Below are 21,474 nucleotides of genomic sequence, written 5' to 3'. Positions count from 1 at the left end.
TGGTAGGAATGGAATATCTTGATCTTAACACATGAGTAGGTGGTTCTCTCTTAGAAAATGGATGCTGGAAGTGTAGGCACGTTCTGATGGCTCTCTCCACGAATGAAGAGTGGGTGGAGGGGTATATATAGCCTCCACATAAAATCTAATCGTTACACACAACTTACCAATCTCGGTGGGACTGAATCGTCAAACTCGGTCGGACCGATTTAGCAAATAATGTGACCGTTAGGATTTTCGATGGGACCGACATGCAACTCGGTGGGACCGATGTGGTTAGGGTTAGGGCATAACGTAATCTCGGTGGGACCAATTACACAAACTCGGTGGGACCAATTTTGGTAATAAGCTAACCAGAGAGTTGGTCAGGCAAACTCGGTGGGACCGATTCGCTCATCTCGGTTGGACCAAAATGTTATGAAGAGGAATAGAGAGTTTGCATTATAATCTCAGTAGGACCGATTACTCAAACTCGGTGTAACTGATTTTGATAATGGATACATACAGAGAGATTACAATCCGATCTCGGTGAGACTGAGATCCCTATCGGTGAGACCGACTTGACTAGGGTTTGTGGCAGTGGTTGTGACATCTGAACTCGGTGGCGCCGGATAGAAAGAATCGATGGGGCCGAGTTAGACTTTTGATTTGGGTCATATGTGGATGTGAGAAGGTAGTTGAGGGCTTTGGAGCATATCACTAAGCACTTTGAGCAAGCAAGCCATTAAGCAACACCTCATCCCCTCTTGATAGTATTGGCTTTTCCTATAGACTCAATGTGATCTTGGGTCACTAAAATAGAAAATGTAGAGCCTTGTGCTTGGAGCTTGAGCCAATCCTTTGTCCTTCTTGAAGGGGTTCCACATCCTATAGTCCATACCACTCCATTGTTGAACTTATCTGCAACATACTAGGTAAAAGTATTAGTCCAACAAGAGATATGTTGACATTAATTACCAAAATCACCCAGGGAGCACTTGTGCTTCCAATCTCCCTCTTTTTGGTAATTGAAGACAACATACATCAAAGCTTTAGATAAAGATATAGAGAATAACAAGTAAAGCTTTGGAAAGACATGTAACATGCATAGGCTCCCCTACATGTATGCAATCATGAAAATGTGGAATATAGGAGCAAGTGAATGCATAACCATGACAGAGTAGGCAATGTGTTACATGTATCTTGGCTATATGCATCAGAGCAAAATATGTGAATATGGGAAATGTACCCCCATGCTCATGAGTCCTTCTTGCAAATAGTATGTACATCAGCAAGAGATCCTCATAAACATGACTGTGATGCATATACTTACCTTGTGGTCTTGAGTTGGCTTAGGATGGAATGAACCTGCGTAAACAAGGTTAGATAACACAGATGCACCTACTAGCCAGAGCAAACAAAAGAAACCACAAGATAACCAAGACTGGGATGACATGTAGAGTGAGTACTAAGTACCACATTGAACATAGACATGTCCCCAAAGGTAAAGATGTGCAAAGAATTCAAGGATTTCCTTCCCTTAGATGTCTTGCTCCCCCTGAATCTAGCATGGGATACTGGGAGAAGATAGGGAACAGAGAATTAGAGCTCAAAGAGAATAAACAGAGCTCAGAGAGAATAAACAGAGCTAATGCAAACAAACAAATATGAACGTGTCTTTCCCCTCTTGAAGACATGTGACTTCTCTCCTCTTGAATACCAAGCATATGGGGTCCTTGATGATTACTCTCTCTCCCCTTGAGTATTCTCCCCCCTATAGATATGATTAAGCTTTGAGGTGATCTCTCTCTCCCCCTTTGACATCAATTTCCAAGAAGGGTTCTTCTGGATTTTTGTCATGAATGGGTTTGGTCCTAGAGTCACAGAACAAAGCAGCAAGTTGAATGTGATGCTGGTAGAGGACAAGATTCATTGAGTGGAGCTGGATCAAGAATAAAGCAGAAACTAGTGGCAAGCTGTCTTTCCTGTAGTGAAATCGGTGGCACCAAGTTTTATGCTTCGGTTGCACCAAAAGGATTCGGCTGGACCGAAAACAACAGACCGGTGTGATCGAGTTCATCACAGAAAAAACACTTGTCACCTTAGCTCACTAGACAAGTAATATCTCACAAGGATTTGCAAGGAATTAACTAAAAGATTTGCAATGAATTGGATTCAGGGAATGCAGAACAAAAAGAATTTAGAGTTGGTCGGCGACAAAGTCACCTATGTTAGAGTATATTGACTTAGGAGTCAAGTGAAATCACTTGATCATGGGTCATACTCATTGTTTAAGCTCAAAACAGGGTTACCATTTTTCGTTTAAGCATCTTGATGTATTCTCATCTTGTCGAGTTGCTTTGACTCATGTCTTGGGGTAAAGTGTAACGCCCTCGATGCGGCTATATCTCCCACGTGTCGAAGCACGACTTAGAGGCATAACCGCATAGAAAGCAATGTCGCAAGTGAGGTAATCTTCACACAACCCATGTAATACATAAGGGAAAGAGATACATAGTTGGCTTACAATCGCCACTTCACACAATTACATGAATAAAGCATTACATCATCCAGATACAATCAAGGTCCGACTACGGAACCAAAATAAAAGAAGAACCCCAGATGCGACAAAGGTCCCCGATCGACCCCAACTGGGCTCCACTACTGATCAACTAGAACGAAACAACACAAAGGGCAAGATCTTCATCGAGCTCCTCCTTAAGCTTGGTTGCGTCACCTGCTCGGTAACGTAGGCACCTGCAAACTGGTTTTTGAAGTATCTGTGAGCCACGGGGACTCAGCAATCTCGCACCCGCGAGATCAAGACTATTTAAGCTTATAGGAAGGATGGAGTAATGAGGTGGAGCTGCAGCAAGCGACTAGCATATATGGTGGCTACAATCGCAAAAGAGAGCGAGAAGAGAAGCAAGGCACGGTCGTGAAGCTGGTAGCGATCAAGAAGTGATCCTAGAGCAACCTACGTCAAACATAACTCCAACACCGTGTTCACTTCCCGGACTCCGCCGGAAAGAGACCATCACGGTTACACACACGGTTGATGTATTTTAATTAAGGTCAACTTCGGGTTTTCTACAACCGGACGTTAACAAATTCCCATCTGCCCATAACCGCGGGCACGGCTTTCGAAAGATAATACCCTGCAGGGGTGTCCCAACTTAGCCCATGACAAGCTCTCACGGTCAACGAAGGAATAGACCTCCACCCGAGACACTCCGATCAGACTCGGTATCCCGGTACAACAAGACATTTCGACAGGGTAAAACTAAACCAGCAACACCGCCCGAATGTGCCGACAAATCCCGATAGGAGCTGCGCATATCTCTTTCTCAGGGCACACTCAGATTGTCCAAGGTACGGGTAGGCCAGCCCAGAGTTGCCCCTGGTGGCCACCGGCAGCTGACAGGTTGGACCAACACTCAGAGGAGCACTGGCCCGGGGGGGGGGGGGTAAAATAATGATGACCCTTGAGTCCGCGAAACCCAAGGGAAAAAGAGGCTAGGTGGAGAATGGTAAAACCAATGTTGGGCATTGTTGGAGGAGTTTTACTCAAGGCGAACTGTCAAGGGGTTCCCATTATAGCCCAACCGCGTAAGGAACGCAAAATCCGGGAACATAACACCGATATGACGGAAACTAGGGCGGCAAGAGTGGAACAAAACACCAGGCATAAGGCCGAGCCTTCCACCCTTTACCAGTATATAGATGCATTAATTAAATAAGATATATTGTGATATCCCAACAAGTAACATGTTCCAACAAGAAACAACATCTCCATGTTCCAACAAGGAACAAACTTCAATCTTCACCTGCAACTAACAACGCTATAAGAGGGGCTGAGCAAAGCGGTAACATAGCCAATCAACGGTTTGCTAGGACATGGTGGGTTAGAGGCTTGACATGGCAATTTGGGAGGCTGACAAGCAAATGGTAGGCATCGTAGCATTGGCATGGCAAAAGAGCGAGCAAACTAGCATAGCAAAGATAGTAGTGATTTCGAGGGTATGATCATCTTGCCTGAAATCCCGCAAGGAAGAAGAAAGAGTCCATGAAGAAGACAAACGGCCGTAGACGAACGAATCCTCACAACGCCGGAACGAAACCGAAGCTAACGAGAGAAGCAACCCGGAAAGAAACAAACAACATGGTAAACAACCAGCACATCAACATGGCATGATGCACAATCAAGTATGATGCATGTCCGGTTTAATGAGGCATGGCATGGAAAAATGAAGCAAACAACACTACAATTTAAGTGGAGCTCAATATGCACGAGTTGCATATTGACGGAACACCACATCAATTATTTAGAGCTCTCTCGGTTAGGTACTCAACAATATTAAGTGTTATTAAACATGGCAAGAGGTGGAGCAAATGAAAACTACCTATCTAGGCAAGTTTAAATGAGGCCGGAACAACAAACAACAATTCCGGTAAATCCCCACATGTCTTTTAGTAGTTTAATGCAAACATAATTTTTAAACATTTTAAATGTTGTTATCATGATGCGGATGACATATGCAAGTTTTATGCAATTTTTATAAAAACGTTAACATAAGCATGTTATGAAGCATTAGTCGCCATGGCGGAATGAAAAGGGTGCCACGGCGGCGAAACAGAAATGGTGCCACGGCAACATATCCGAAAATGATGCCATGGCAACATATCGGTTCCGGTAGCTCATAGAGATACCGGTGCAAAAGGAGGCGTGACGTGAGCGAGTCATGCAAGATGGTGGGGTGCTCCCGACTTCCGGGTTCCCACGGGACGGTGGCACGGCAAAAGAGGGGCATCGCAAGGACGATTCGATCACAGAGCAAACGATGCATCTCATTCAACAGATGCATTAGGTCACGGGCGTCGTCTCGGCGTTATACCTTCGAAGCGTGCATTTTCGGGGCGGATCGAGTTCGTAGTGGAAGTAGTCATTCACGGAGCGGTCGTCGTCGGAAGTAGTTGTACATGTCGGTGGTAGTAGTTGTACACGGCATCGGTAGTGGTACACCATTGGAGACGTACACGTTCCGTAGATGAACTTGGCGCTCGTGGTACACGGGTCTTCGGACGATGGTAGATGTACACGGCAATCGTAGTGGAACTTGGTGCATCCAAGCTCTTCGGCGTAGTGGTACACATTCCGTAGACGAACATGGGTGTCGTGGTACTTGGTGTTACTGTGGCCTCCAGGTACTTGCCGAAAACCACATCGGAGGTAGTCGTACAAATTTGAAGACGAACTTGGCGAAAATCCCGAAGATGGCCTTGGCGTTCCTGGTGAGACGACATGGTTCGGGGCGGTCTCGGTCTTGGTCCTGAACTTCAGGAGATCACCGGTCGAAGTGGGCGAGCAGAGACGCGTCCTCCACCCCACTCAAACGAAGTAGAGGCGGGGCAGGGGGCTTGCAGCGGAGGCTGGTGCTCGGGAGCCAAAGACGGCGGCCGGGACTGGTGGTAGAGGCAGGAGGCCAACAGCGGTGCCGCGATCTTCGATGATGCAGCACGATGGAGAGGAGCGGGGACGGCTGGGGACGAGGCCGCAGGCAGTCAGCAGCGGCTCCGCTGGCCGACGGACGGGGCTCCAGGAGAGGTGGAGAAGGGCGGCGAGGGGCTCGGCGACGGGGACACCTGATGCAGGAGGAGGATGGGCGAGGCCTTGGGCGGAGGCGGAGGCGCGAGGAAGGAGAGGCCGGCGCGGTTGGAGAGCTCGGCAGCGGGGCCAGCAGCGGCAGCCGCGGGGGGGGGGGGGGGGGGGCGAGGCCGGCGGAGGGGAAGAGGTGCTCGGGCCTGCAGCATGGGGAGAAACAGTGAGGCGGCCATGGCTGGCACCGGGCACGAGGAAGGAGGAGGACCAGAGGAAGGCGAGGAAGGAGACCGGATGATGCGGGCGAGCGGAGACGGGGCGGCATCGGGCGCACAGGCGAGGAGAAGGGCGGGGCTGCGCGTGGGGATCTCCCAGGCGATGCGGGCGAGCGGAGGGGATCGAGGACTGGGGCTGCGAGAGGATCGGGCGCAAGGCTCTCCCTGTCGATGCGTGCGTGTGCGTGCGAGAAGGAGGAGGAGGGATCGAGCGAAGGCGGCGGCCAGAGGGAGAGATGGGGATCGGGCTAGGGTTAACAGTGGGTTAGGTGGGCTGGACTGCGGATGGGCCTAAGAGGCTGGCTAGGTTACAGGCTGCTGGGCTTCTTCTCCCTCTCTTATATTTTCTGAAAATAGAAAATAAATCAAGGAAGAAAAGGAGAAGAAAGGAAGGTCCAAAAATGTTCGGATTTTTGGTGGAGCTCCGGAAAATGATGAAATAAATAGGGGCAAGGTTGGAGAACAAGAATTGAGATAACAACGGCATGGGATATTTTGCAAGTGTGTTATGGTGATTTCCGAAACAATGGAATATTTTATAATATAGCTCCCTAAATATCGGGAGGGTATGTTATAAAGAGAAGTCACCATGTCAGTTCCCTCGGTTTAAATAGATCAAAAGATCTATGCCATTTATTTAGTTGAGTTTTTAAAAATTAAATGACATGATGGCATGATGCAATGCAAATGATGTAACAAACAAAACAAATCACACGATGAAACTCGAAGTAGCTGGAAGTCTTCTGGAGCGTCGGTCTCAGGGCGTTACATAAAGCTTCTCTAAGATGGAATAACATACCTTGGGTGGTGGTGGTGATCTTGATCATGTAGTTGAACTTTTGTGGGTTGCTCAAGGTTGATGTAGCTCATCAAGAGTTGGGAGCACCACTTTGGAATTAGAGTTCGTCGACCTACATGGGTTAGTTTTGCAAGGAAGAGCACTTGTGTATCCAAAACGACAATCATGAATCTCAATAATAAATTTGTCAAAGGATATGTTTGAATGGTTTCATGCTTCCTTGTCTTCAACCACCATTGTGTAGAGACTTGGTGATGTAGAGATTGCTCAAGATGTGAGTGAGTTGCAATCTCATAGATTTATATTCATCCAAGTACCTACACGGGTTAGATAACATGCAAGGTGCAAATATATCCAAGACATAAGATCATCATCATAAGAGAAATATCAAGGATTAGTCATAGACTCATGTCTTGCATGTATCAAATGGAGTTCCTACTCCAAGTTTGAAGCATCAATGATGTTCAATTCACCTCTTAACCTGCAAAACACTTTCTCATCAAGTGGTTTAGTGAAAATATCCGCTAATTGCTTATCGGTGCGAACATGTTTAAGATTAATGTCCCCTTTGGCAACATGATCTCGAATGAAATGATGACGAACTTCAATATGCTTAGTCCGAGAGTGTTGCACGGGATTGTGAGCAATCTTGATAGCACTTTCATTGTCACAAAGCAATGGAACATGTTTCACATATATCCCACAATCTTTAAGAGTTTGGGTCATCCAAAGTAATTGAGCACAACATGAACCAGCGACAATGTATTCCGCTTCGGCGGTGGATAAGGATACCGAGTTTTGTTTCTTGGAAGATCAAGACACAAGAGATCTACCAAGAAATTGACAAGTACCCGAAGTGGACTTTCTATCAACCTTGTCACCGGCATAGTCCAAGTCGGAGTAGCCAACAAGATTAAAAGAGGCCCTCTTTGGATAACAAATGCCAAAATTTGGTGTATGGATTAAGTATCTCACTATCCTTTTCACGGCCTTAAGATGACATAAGTATCTCACTATCCTTTTCACGGCCTTAAGATGACATTCTTTAGGAGCGGCTTGATATCATGCACACATGCACACACTTAGCATAATATCGGGGCGTCAAGCACATAGATATAACAATGAACCAATCATAGAGCGATAAACCTTTTGATCAACCGGTTAACCATCTTTGGTCAAATCAAGATGTCCACTAGTAGGCATGGGTGTAGTCATACCTTTGCATTCTTGCATATTGAACTTCTTGAATAAGTCCTTGGTGTACTTTGTTTGAGAGACAAAGGTACCTTCCTTAGTTTGCTTGATTTGCAAACCAAGAAAGAATTTGAGTTCACTCATCATAGACATCTCAAACTTCTCCGACATTAGCTTTCCAAACTTCTCACTAAAGTGAGGGTTAGTAGAACCAAATATAATATCATCAACATAGATTTGGCACACAAATAGTTCTCCATTAACCCTTTTAGTTAAAACAGTAGGAATCAATTTTTACAATTTCAAAGCCTTTTCCAATAAGGAACTTGCTCAAGTATTTATACCATGCTCTAGGAGCTTGTTTAAGACCATAAAGAGCTTTGTGAAGTTTGTAAACATGATTAGGTTTCTTAGGATTGACAAATCCGGGAGGTTTCTTAACATAAACTTCCTCCTCTATTTCACCATTTAGAAAAGCACTTTTAATGTCCATTTGGTACAAGGTGATATCATGGTGATTAGCATAGGCAAGTAAAATGCGAATGGACTCAAGTCTAGCAACGGGGGCATATGTCTCACCATAGTCCATACCTTTGACTTGAGTGTAGCCTTGGGCGACGAGACGTGCTTTGTTGTGAACTACTTGTCCATATTCATCTTGCTTGTTGCAAAACACCCATTTGGTATCGATGATGTTGTGGTTGTTGTCGGGCTTCTCAACCAATGCCCAAACTTGATTTCTATCAAAGTTGTGTAGCTCTTCATGCATGGCGTTTATCCAATCCGGATCTTCCAATGCTTCTTCAACCTTCATAGGTTCAATGCTAGAGATGAATGAATAGTGTTCACAAAAGTTAGCTAAACGAGTTTTAGAGCGAGTGATTCTCCCAGTTTGGATATCATTGTAGATTTGCTCGATGGGATGGTCTTTAGCAACTCTTGCTCGAACTCGTGAAAGCTTTTGCTTGGATCTAGGTGGAACATCTTCTTCATTGTGTTCTTCTTCTTGGCCTTCCTCATTGTTGACGTTGTCGTTCTCTTGTCGTGGTGGAGAAGGAGGTTGTTGATGTTCATCTTGGTGTACATCCTTGTTTTCTTCATCTTGGTGTGTCCCACTTGTGGATGCTTCCGTATCAACTCTTGGTTCACCTTGTCGTGAGGTAGAAGCTTCCACTTGGACGGACGAGGTACTCTCCTTCACCTCCGTTGGACGAATCTTGCCAATAGACAAGTCTTGGATTGCTTCCGAGGGGTCTTTGTCTCCTACATCAATTGGCAATTGCTCTACTTGCGAGCCGTTAGATTCATCAAACTTCACATCTACCATCTCTTCAAATTTTCGGGTGAAATTGTTGTAGACACGGTAAGTGTGAGAGTTTGAGCCATAACCAAGTAGGAAACCTTCATGAGACTTAGGAGCAAATTTAGAATGATGATGCTTATCAAGAATGTAGCACTTTGAGCCGAATACTCGAAAGTATCCAACTTGGGGCTTGTTACCGGTGAGGAGCTCGTATGCTGTCTTGCCGAGTAGCTTGTGAAGATACAAGCGATTTGTTGCATGACAAGCTGTCTCAACCGCTTCCGCCCAAAAGTGCTTTGGCGTCTTGTACTCATCAAGCATTATTCTCGCCATTTCGATGAGTGTCCGGTTCTTCCTCTCAACAACTCCATTTTGTTGAGGTGTGTACGTAGTCGAGAACTCATGTGAAATCCCTTCTTCGTCAAGAAAGGTGTCCACATTTGCGTTCTTGAACTCCATTCCGTTGTCGCTGCGAACCTTCTTGATCTTCACTTCAAATTGATTTTGGGCCTTCCTAGCGAAGTTTTTGAAGATCTTTTGGACCTACGATTTATCATCAAGAAAGATCACCCATGTAAATCTTGAAAAATCATCAACTATAACTAGACCAAAAGAATTTCCACCGAGACTTTTGTAGGCGTTGGGACCAAAAAGATCCATGTGAAGTAGCTCGAGTGGCCTCCTTGTGGTCATGATGTTCTTCACGGGATGCCTTCCTCCAACATGTTTACTTTCTTGACAAGCGCTGCAAAGTCTATCCTTATCAAATATGACATCATTAACACCAAGGATATGATTTCCTTTAATAAGCTTGTCAAGGTTCCGCATACCAACATGACCTAGCCGTCTATGCCACAACCAACCTTTAGATGATTTAGCAATTAAGCAAGTTCTAGGTTGAGCCTTTTTAGTGAAATCAACAATGTAAAGATCACCTCTGCGAATGCCGGTAAATACCATTTTATGATTATCTCTACGAAACACTTGGCAATCTACTTCAGCGAATAGGACATTGAAACCAAAATCAGCAAGTCTAGATACTGAAAGTAAATTGTAGCCAAGAGATTCAATGAGCATGACATTTTGAATGGAGATATCATGTGAGATGGCCACCTTACCAAGGCCAACCACCTTACCCTTTGAGTTATCACCAAAGGTGACATACTTTCGAGGGCTGTCGTTTTCAGCAAGCTCATGAAACATATCTTTATCTCCGGTCATGTGATCGGCACATCCACTTTCAAGAACCCATTCCTTTCCTCCTGCCATATATCCCCAAAGATTTGCCATAAGACCAAAGTGTCTCATTGCATCATCAAGATCAAAGTCACTATCATCATCCTCATCACAGTATCCATGTTCAACATCGTCATGTGGTGGATCAATTCCTACAAAGGGTGATTTTTTAGAGTGAGTTTGACAGTGATCTTCTTTATGAATTTTAATAGCTTCGGAAATAATATTGCTAATAATTCCAACATCTCCTTTGGCATGCATAAGATTTGTAAGCTCAAATAGACAATCACCAAACTTAGGATCATTGCAATTCATCTTACTCAAGGCAATAGACTTATGGAGAATTTCATCTAGATTTTTCAAGGAATAATTTGGAAAATGTTCCTCAAGAAATTTCCATATAGTGTAGGCACACTCAAGAGTAGGCAAACATCCAATCATGTTTCTAGGCAAGCCTCTAGTGATAAGATTAATAGTTCTAAGATTGCGAATCATGTCAATTGACTCATCAAGGGTAGGATGCATGGGATCAACATGAGGTCCACAAGGGCTAGCAATGTACTTGTTCAAATGATATTCATTGAAAATCACAAGCATCTCATTTTTCCGCTCATGAAAATATTGTCCATCAAGTATAGGCACTCTATGTCTAAGACTCCCCAAAGTAGACTCATCCATCTTCCTCCAATGCTGTTTAAACCAAAGCAATGGAGACCAATGCTTTGATACCAATTGAAAGGATCGAGAAGAGGTGTCTAGAGGGGGGTGATTAGACACTAAGTGAGAAAAGTTGTAGGTTTTAATTTCTTTAAGTTTAAGTGGAGTTTTGGCACAATTTTAACAATCACAATATATAACAAGCAAGCATGCAAAGAGTATACGAGCAGCGGAAAGTAAAGCATGTAACTTGCAAGAATGTAAAAGGATGGTATTGGAGTGTGCAAACGCAATTGGAGACACAGATGTTTTTGTCGTGGTTCCGATAGGTGGTGCTATCGTACATCCATGTTGATGGAGACTTCAACCCATGAAGGGTAACGGCTGCACGAGTGCACGGAGGGCTCCACCCACGAAGGGTCCACGAAGAAGCAACCTTGTCTATCCCACCATGGCCGTCACCCACGAAGGACTTGCCTCACTAGGGTAGATCTTCACGAAGTAGGCGATCTCCTTGCCCTTACAAACTCCTTGGTTCAACTCCACAATCTTGTCGGAGGCTCCCAAGTGACACCTAGCCAATCTAGGAGACACCACTCTCCAAGAAGTAACAAATGGTGTGTTGATGATGAACTCCTTGCTCTTGTGCTTCAATGATAGTCTCCCCAACACTCAACTCTCTCTCACAGGATTTGGATTTGGTGGAAAGAAGTTTTGAGTGGAAAGCAACTTGGGGAAGGCTAGAGATCAAGATTCATATGGTAGGAATGTAATATCTTGATCTCAACACATGAGTAGGTGGTTCTCTCTCAGAAAATGGATGCTGGAAGTGTAGGCATGTTCTGATGGCTCTCTCCATGAATGAAGAGCGGGTGGAGGGGTATATATAGCCTCCACACAAAATCTAACCGTTACACACAACTTACCAATCTCGATGGGACCGAATCGTCAAACTCGGTTGGACCGATTTAGCAAATAATGTGACCGTTAGGATTTTCGGTGGGACCGACATGCAACTCGGTGGGACCGATGTGGTTAGGGTTAGGGCATAACGTAATCTCGGTGAGACTGATTACACAAACTCGGTGGGACCAATTTTGGTAATAAGGTAACCAGAGAGTTGGTCAGGCAAACTCGGTGGGACCGATTCGCTCATCTAGGTTGGACCGAAATGTTACGAAGAGGAACAGAGAGTTTGCACTGTAATCTTGGTAGGACCGATTACTCAAACTCGGTGTAACCGATTCTGATAATGGATACATATAGAGAGATTACAATCCGATCTCGGTGAGACCGAGATCCCTATTGGTGAGACCGACTTGACTAGGGTTTGTGGCAGTGGCTATGACATTTGAACTCGGTGGCGCCGGATAGAAAGAATCAGTGGGGCCGAGTTAGACTTTTGGTTTGGGTTATATGTGGATGTGAGAAGGTAGTTGAGGGCTTTGGAGCATATCACTAAGCACTTTGAGCAAGCAAGCCATTAAGCAACACCTCATCCCCTCTTGATAGTATTGGATTTTCCTATAGACTCAATGTGATCTTGGATCACTAAAATAGAAAATGTAGAGTCTTGTGCTTGGAGCTTGAGCCAATCCTTTGTCCTTAGCATCTTGAAGGGGTTCCACATCCTCTAGTCCATGCCACTCCATTGTTGAACTTATCTGAAACATACTAGGTAAAAGTATTAGTCCAACAAGAGATATGTTGACATTAATTACCAAAATCACCTAGGGAGCACTTGTGCTTTCAACTTCCCTGGAGCAGCAAGTGGAGCTGCGCCAGGCCGCCCTTGCGTCGCTGAAGGGGACGCCCATCAAGGAGGAGGAGCTCCGGAGGCGTGAAGAAGCACTGACGCTAGAGGCTGCCGAGCGCAATCTCGACCTCGAGCGGTTGGAGACGAGGGAGCGCGTTACCCAGGCGGTGGACGATGTTGGCGCGCGGGAGGCTCGAATCCAAGAAGAGGTCGACCGCCGCGTGGCGGAAACTCGCGTGGGTCTTGTGCGCGAGTATGACGAGAGGCCGGAGCTGATTGAAGCTGAGGCTGCAGGCAGGACTGCTGCCCTCAGGTCCAAGCTGATCGAAGCGACGCAGCGCGCGGAGGCCACCACAGCCGCCCTGGTCTCGGTGCAGACTGAGTTGGCCTCCTCCTGTGCCGAGCTGCTTCTTCTTCAATGGCTGGTTGACAATGCTGAGTCCGTTGTGCGGCAGAACAGAGAAGAAATTCTCCAGCGGTAGACGCTGGAGCATATGCATGGCCCCATGCTCCAAGCACTCAGGGACAGGGCCAATGCGGCCCTAGGCAATATCTGCGATGCGAACGCTCCGCAACCCCATGTGACCAACTATGCCGGTCATCTCGAGTTCTTCACTAACATGGTGACACATCTAGAGAATCGCTCTGAGAGAGCTCGCCAGCTTGTCGAGGAGAGGAGCCGCAGCCTGCTCGGGCGTGCATTCTGCCATGTCTTCAACCATCTTCAGGACAGGGATCCCCACTTCGACTTTGACGCCGTCATTGCTCCGGTGCTCGTGGCCGTTCGAGGCGACCTGGCACGGTGGGTGGAGGACAACGTGGATCCACTTGTCATGGCCTTCGCTCCTGATGAAGACGGGGTGATAGTTGCTGCGGATGAAGGTGATGTGGTGAATGGCGGCGAAGATGACGCCAATGATGGTGGTGGCGATGCCAGTGACAGTGACAACGGTGCCAGTGATGCCTCCGGAGGCGACCTAGAGGATGCGGTGAGCGATATGTCTAACTGATCCAGTATCCCCCTGCTGTTTATCCTGCGCAGAAAAAGCTCGGGCATGGCCCTAAAGGTTGTAAGAGTATTTTGGGAGGGGAAGCCCCTCATGTGAAAAGGATTGTTGTCCACATGTTTTTAGGAACAACGGCGAATGCGCGCCCGCATGACGTTACGGGCCTTGTGATAGATTAGTTGCTGTGATTTACCTTTAGCCCGGGCGAGCCTTGAGTAGGCTTGCGAGGCTGTGATTCTCCAAGGGTCCTCCGGGGGACCTACTGACCATGTGGTGAGAGCCTCGCGAGAGCGAGTGCTGGCCGCGAGGCGGCATGCGCACGTGGGCTGAGCCCAGCCCTACCCATGAGAGGCTCGCGAGGGGGAAGCAGCTGGTGCGAACTTTGGACCAGGGAAGAAACCAAAAAGCAAGAGAACACATGAACGAGACAAGACACCCCTCCCCGCACACACGCAAATGCAAATTCAATTTCAACTTAAATCCAAAGCAAGGAAGCTCGACCACAGAAAAGGAGGCCAAAAACAAAAGGCCGCGTCCGGCACGTAGTCTAGTCTTCCATGTCTTCTCACCAGTGCGGAGCTAAGTGCTGCCACTGGGCGTGGGAGGGAGCCCTCGATGCCCGAGGGCGGCTCTCCGGAGACTCCGGGGCGTGTACATCCCCAACTCATTATTACGTGAGAGTATGACGGGTAGTGAGCTTCACAAGCACTGGGCCTTCTTCACAGGTACCGGCCTTGCTTCATATCGCTAGACGAGGGCCCCACCTTGCACCACCCTCGACCACCATTGACGGTGACCATAAACCAAGGACGACGCCAATGGGGTAAAGGGGACGCTAGCGGCTCCCCCAACGACCACGGGTCCTCTGCTGGGGGCAGGCTTTGCAGCACCTCCCCGACAGAGGGCCTACCTCCGGGAAACACCTTGCTCCGTGCGCCTTGGGGAGGGGCTTGGCTCCCAGCCCCTCTCCTACAGCCCCTAGTGCGCACCTCCTGGCGGAAGGGAGGTTGCCGAGATGGGGAAGCCTTCCGCTGCAGTGACCTAAACTCCCTGCGACCCATGGTTAACATAAGCTTGCTCCTGAGGAATTAGCGATACCCGATAGCTGCTGCCGCCAGCGCGGTCGGTGAGGCTTCCTTGAGGCTCCTGAAAAGATTCGGCTTCTGGCATCTCTTCCTCCCAGCCTGGCCCGAGGAACGAGCCATGGTCTTCTTCCAGTGCGTATTCCCGATCCACCATGTGGGGCACGTAAGCCTCCGAGGTCGCCGCCCCGAAGGCTTCGCCGTAGTGCCCCACGCTCCATGCGGCTTGGCTCGAAGCGCCGTCTTGGGGGTGATAGTGCGGCGGCCCGCCCGGGCCGTAGGCGGCGATGCGCATGCCCTCGCTCATCGGGGGTGGTGCTGGTGCAACTTGTCGCCCTGTGCCGATGGTTGAGGTGGTGTTGATGAAGCCTTGGGGCACGCCTGAGGGCGCACGTGCGCGGATGGGCCCGCCATGTGATCCGCCCAAGGCCCGGGGTGGAAGCTGGACGCAGAAAGGAGGCGCCCCCGAGGCTGCGGCATCTAAGAGCTCGGCGACGCGCTCCAGCAGCACGTCACAGCCGCTCTCCTGAAACCTGCATCGTAGCACCTCCCGAGCCACCGTGAGCGCGGCCCTCATGTTCGCTTGTTCCCGCCGGGTGTGCGGCGCCGTGGCCGTGGCGTGGTTTGATGCCCTTACTGCTGATCGCACCTGCCGCGGAGTGAGGGCTGGTGGCGCTTGACCGTGTCGCCCGCGTCCCATAGCGTTCTGTGGAGCGCGGGCTGCCTGAGGCGCGGGGTTGAGGTCTCCTTGGGAAGGCGGTGCAGCATGGGCAGGCCATGCCGCCCAACAGTCAGCGTTGGCCGTCGGGTCGCCGGACATGGGTGCGACGAAGCAGTGGAACGCAGATCGGCGGAAAGAGGATTTCGGCGCACCCCTACCTAGCGCACCAAATGTCGGATATTGGGTTCTGGCAAAACCCTTAAGGTTCGAACTCTGGGGTGCGCACGAAGACCTTCTCCCTACCAATTCACGCCCCAAAACCTCGACGTGATTCTAAGCTAGCATGATGAACAACACAATGGACACGAGGTTTATACTGGTTCGGGCCACCGTTGTGGTGTAATACCCTAATCCCGTGTGTGGTGTGGTGGATTGCCTCTGGGGCTGATGCTGAACAGTAGATAGGAAGAACAACCTCGCGAGGGGTGTTCTTGAGCTGGTGCGGTGTTCTACTAGGGAAGGATTCTATCCCCTCTACTATGGTGGCTATCTTTATATATAGAGGCCCTGGTCCTCTTCCCAAATATTGAGCGGGAAGGGATCCAACAACGGCGATTTTGAAGGGGGACAGCTAGTACAAGCTATCCTGACTAAAGTTGGTCTTCGACTGCAAAAGGCATTGGTGATGACGCCGTCTTGGGATCCACGGTGATCTCAGTCCTGCTGCTCTGCTCGTCTTGGTCTCATTGCACCGATATGGAAACCTTTGCCTGATGCCTCGGTATTCCGCGTCTGCGCTTGCCCCCTTTGCACCAAAGAGGAAACGAGGACACTACGCTAGCTGGCGCCTGCCTGGTCTTGATTGTCATGGCTTGCGTCACGAGCACCTCGTGAGGTACTCCTTGCCTTGATCTCCGCCTCCTCGCGAACCTGCCTGGTGAGGCTGCCCCTGAGCAAGCCTTGTGTCGTCCACCCCACGAGGCTTGGCCCCTCGCGAGGGTCTTGAACTTGGGTTGATGAAGACGGGCCATACTGGGCCACTGCTTGAGCCACGCTGCAGGCCGCAGGCAGGCAAGTCTGGGGACCCCCGTTCCAGAATGCCGATAGTGGTAAATCGGTAAGAGACATCATAGATCACACCATATCTAATAAAGTACGGTTATGATGTTCGGACACACCATTATGTTGTGGTGTTCCAGGTGGCGTGAGTTGTGAAACTATTCCACATTGTTTTAAATGAAGGCCAAACTCGTAACTAAAATATTCGCCTCTGTGATCAGATCGTAGAAACTTTATTTTCTTGTTATGATGATTCTCCACTTCACTCTGAAATTCTTTGAACTTTTCAAATATTTCAGACTTGTGTTTCATCAAGTAGATATACCCATATCTGCTCAAATAATCTGTGAAGGTCAGAAAATAATGATACCCGCCGCGAGCCTCAACACTCATCGGACCGCATACATCAGTCTGTATTATTTCCAATAAGTCAGAGGCTCGCTCTATTGTTCCGGAGAACGTAGTCTTAGTCATCTTGCCCATGAGGCATGGTTCACAAGTATCAAATGATTCATAATCAAGTGATTCCAAAAATCCATCTGGATGGAGTTTCTTCATGCGCTTTACACCAATATGACCTAAACGGCAGTGTGATACATCCATTTTGCATCATGCTTTTATATCGATATTTATTGCATTATGGGCTGTTATTACACATCATGTCACAATACTTATGGCTATTCTATCTTATTTTACAAGGTTTATCATGAAGAGGGAGAATGTCGACAGCTAGGATTCTAGGCTGGAAAAGGAGCAAATATTGGAAACCTATTCTGCACTGCTTCAAAAGTCCTAAAACTCCATGAAAGTCATTTTTGGAATTAATAAGAATTATTGAGTGAAAGAAGTGCTAGAGGGGGTCCACACCCTAGCCACGAGGGTGGGGGGCGCGCCCCCCTGCCTCGTGGGCCCCCTGGTGGCCCTCCGGTGCCCCTCTTCTGCTATATGAAGTCTTTTACCCTGGAAAAAATCATAAGCAAGCTTACGGGAGGAAACTCCACCGCCACGAGGCGGAACCTTGGCGGAACCAATCCAGGGCTTCGGCAGAGCTGTTCTGCCGGGGAAACTTCCCTCCGGGAGGGGGAAGTCATCACCATCGTCATCACCAACGATCCTCTCATCGGGAGGGGGTCAATCTCCATCAACATCTTCACCAGCACCATCTCCTCTCAAACCCGAGTTCATCTCTTGTATCCAATCTTTGTACCAAACCTCAGATTGGTACCTGTGGGTTGCTAGTAGTGCCGATTACTCCTTGTAGTTGATGCTAGTTGGTTTATCCGGTGGAAGATTATTTGTTCAGATCCTTAATGCATATTAATACACCTCTGATCATGAACATGAATATGCTTTGTGAGTAGTTACGTTTGTTCCTGAGGACATGGGTGAAGTCTTGCTATTAGTAGTCATGTGAATTTGGTATTCGTTCGATATTTTGATGAGATGTATGTTGTCTCTCCTCTAGTGGTGTTATGTGAACGTCGACTACATGACACTTCACCATTATTTGGGCCTAGAGGAAGGCATTGGGAAGTAATAAGTAGATGATGGGTTGTTAGAGTGACAGAAGCTTAAACCCTAGTTTATGCGTTGCTTCGTAAGGGGCTGATTTGGATCCACTAGTTTCATACTATGGTTAGGTTTACCTTAATACTTCTTTTGTAGTTGCGGATGCTTGCAATGGGGGTTAATCATAAGTGGGATGCTTGTCCAAGAAAGGGCAGTACCCAAGCACCGGTCCACCCACATATCAAATTATCAAAGTAACGAACGCGAATCATATGATCGTGATGAAAACTAGCTTGACGATAATTCCCATGTGTCCTTGGGAGCACTTTTCTCATTATAAGAACTTGTCCAGGCTTGTACTTTGCTACAAAAAGGATTGGGCCACCTTGCTGCACTTACCCGTTACAAATTATCTTATCACAAAACTATCTGTTACCTACAATTTCAGTGCTTGCAGACAATACCTTACTGAAAACCGCTTGTCATTTCCTTCTGCTCCTCGTTGGGTTCGACACTCTTACTTATCGAAAGGACTATGATAGATCCCCTATACTTGTGGGTCATCAAGACTCTTTTCTGGCGCCGTTGTCAGGGAGTGAAGCGCCTTTAGTGAGTGGAACTTGGTAAGGAAACATTTATATAGTGTGCTGAAGTTTACTATCACTTGTTACTATGGAAACTAATTCTTTGAGGGGCTTGTTCGGGGCATCTTCGCACCGACCAGTAGAGCAAAGAGTTGCTCCTCAACCTACTCAACCTACTAAAAATGTTTACTTTGAGATTCCTTCGTGTATGATAGAGAAACTACTAGCTAATCCTTTTGCAGGAGATGGAACGTTGCATCCCGATTTACACCTTATCTATGTGGATGAAGTTTGTGGATTATTTAAGCTTGCAGGTATGCCCGATGATATTGTTAAGAGGAAGGTCTTCCCTTTATCTTTGAAGGGAGATGCATTGACATGGTATAGGCTATGTGATGATACGGGATCTTGGGACTATAAATGATTGAAATTTGAATTTCACCAGAAGTTCTATCCTATGCATCTTGTTCATCATGATCATAATTATATATATAATTTTTGTCCTCGCGAAGGAGAAAGCATCACTCAAGCTTGGGGGAGGCTTAAGTCAATGTTATATTCATACCCCAATCATGAGCTCTCAAGAGAAATGATTATTCAAAAAATTTATGCTCGGTTTTCTCTCAATGATCGCACCATGCTCGATACTTCCTGTGCTGGTTCTTATATGCCAAAGACTATTGAATTCAAGTGGGACTTATTGGAAAGAATTAAACGCAACTCTGAAGATTGGAGTTCCGACGATGGTAAGGAGTCAGTTATGACACCTAAGTTTGATTGTGTTAAGTCTTTTATGGATACCGATGCTTTTCGTGGATTTAGCACTAAATATGGACTTGACTCTGAGATAGTAGCTTCTTTCTGTGAATCTTTTGCTACTCACGTTGATCTCCCTAAGAAGAAGTGGTTTAAATATAATCCTCCCATTGAAGTAAAAGTAGTTGCACCTGTTATAGTTGAAGAAAAGACTATTACTTATAATGATCCTATTGTTCCTACTTCTTATGTTGAGGAACCTCCTTTCCCTGTTAGGATAAAGGATCACGCTAAAGCTTAAACTGTGGTTCGTAAAAGTAATACTAGGACATATACACCTCCTGAGAAAATTAAAGTTGAACCTAGTATTGCTATGGTGAAAGATCTCTTGGCTGATAATATTGATGGGCATGTTATTTATTTCTCTGAACAGGCTGCTAACATTGCTAGACCCGATTCTAAGATACATAGACCTACTGTAGGCATGCATGTTATTTCTGTTAAAATAGGAGATCATTGTTATCATGGCTTATGTGATATGGGCGCTAGTGCTAGTGCAATACCTATTTCCTTATACAAAGAAATTATGCATGGTATCGCACCGGCCGAGTTAGAAGATATTGATGTTACGATTAAGCTTGCCAATAGAGATACTATTTCACCAATTGGGATTGTTAGAGATGTTGAAGTCTTGTGTGGGAAAGTTAAATACCCTGCTGATTTTCTTGTTCTTGGTTCCCCACAAGATAGCTTTTGTCCCATTATATTTGGTAGACCCTTCTTGAATACTGTTAATGCTAGGATAGATTGCGAAAAGGATGTTGTTACTATTGGTCTGGGGGATACGAAACATGAGTTTAATTTTGCTAAGTTCCATAGATAACCCCATGATAAAGAATTGCCTAGTAAGGATGAAATAATTGGTCTTGCTTCTATTGCCGTGCCTCCTACTGATCCGTTAGAACAATATTTGCTAGACCATGAAGATGACATGTTTATGAATGAAAGAAGGGAAATAGATGAAGTATTCCTTAAACAGGGTCCTATTTTGAAACACAACTTGCTTGTTGAAATCCTAGGGGATCCTCCTCCACCCAAGGGTGATCCCGTGTTTGAGCTTAAACCATTACCTGATACTCTTAAATAAGCATATTTAGATGAAAAGAAGATATATCATGTCATTATTAGTGCTAACCATTCAGAGCAGGAAGAGGAAAGATTATTAAAAACTCTGAAGAAGCACCATTCTACTATTAGATATACTCTCGATGATCTTAAGGGCATTAGTCCCACTCTATGCCAACACAAAATTAAATTGGACGAGGACGCCAAACCAGTTAGAGATCATCAACGACGGTCAAATCCTAAGATGAAAGAAGTGGTAAGAAAGGAAATACTAAAGCTCCTTGAGGCAGGTATAATTTATCCCATTGTTGATAGTCAGTGCGTCAGTCCTGTCCATTGTGTCCCTAAGGAGGGAGGTATTACTGTTGTTCCTAATGATAAAGATGAACTGATCCCGCAAAGAATTATTACATGTTATAGGATGGTAATTGATTTCCACAAATTAAATAAAGCTACTAAGAAAGATCATTACCCTTTAGCTTTTATTGATCAAATGCTAGAAAGACTATCCAAACATACACATTTCTGCTTTCTAGATGGTTATTCTGGTTTCTCTCAAATACTCGTGTCAGTGGATGATCAAGCAAATACTACTTTTACTTGCCCTTTCGGTACTTTCGCTTATAGATGTATGACTTTTGGTTTATGTAATGCACCTGCTACCTTTCAAAGATGCAAGATGGCTATAGTCTCTGACTTTTGTGAAAAGATTTGTGAGGTATTCATGGATGATTTCTCCGTTTATGGATCCTCTTTTGATGATTGCTTGAGCAACCTTGATCGAGTTTTGCAGAGATATGAAGACACTAGTCTCGTCTTGAATTGGGAAAAGTGCCACTTTATGGTTAATGAAGGCATTGCCTTGGGGCATAAGATTTCTGAAAGAGGTATTG

The sequence above is a fragment of the Triticum aestivum genome, chromosome 4B (assembly GCF_018294505.1).
Source record: "Triticum aestivum cultivar Chinese Spring chromosome 4B, IWGSC CS RefSeq v2.1, whole genome shotgun sequence".
In the NCBI taxonomy this organism is placed as follows: domain Eukaryota; kingdom Viridiplantae; phylum Streptophyta; class Magnoliopsida; order Poales; family Poaceae; genus Triticum; species Triticum aestivum.
The sequence above is the reverse complement of the archived record's forward strand: the minus strand, read 5'-3'. Positions refer to the sequence as shown.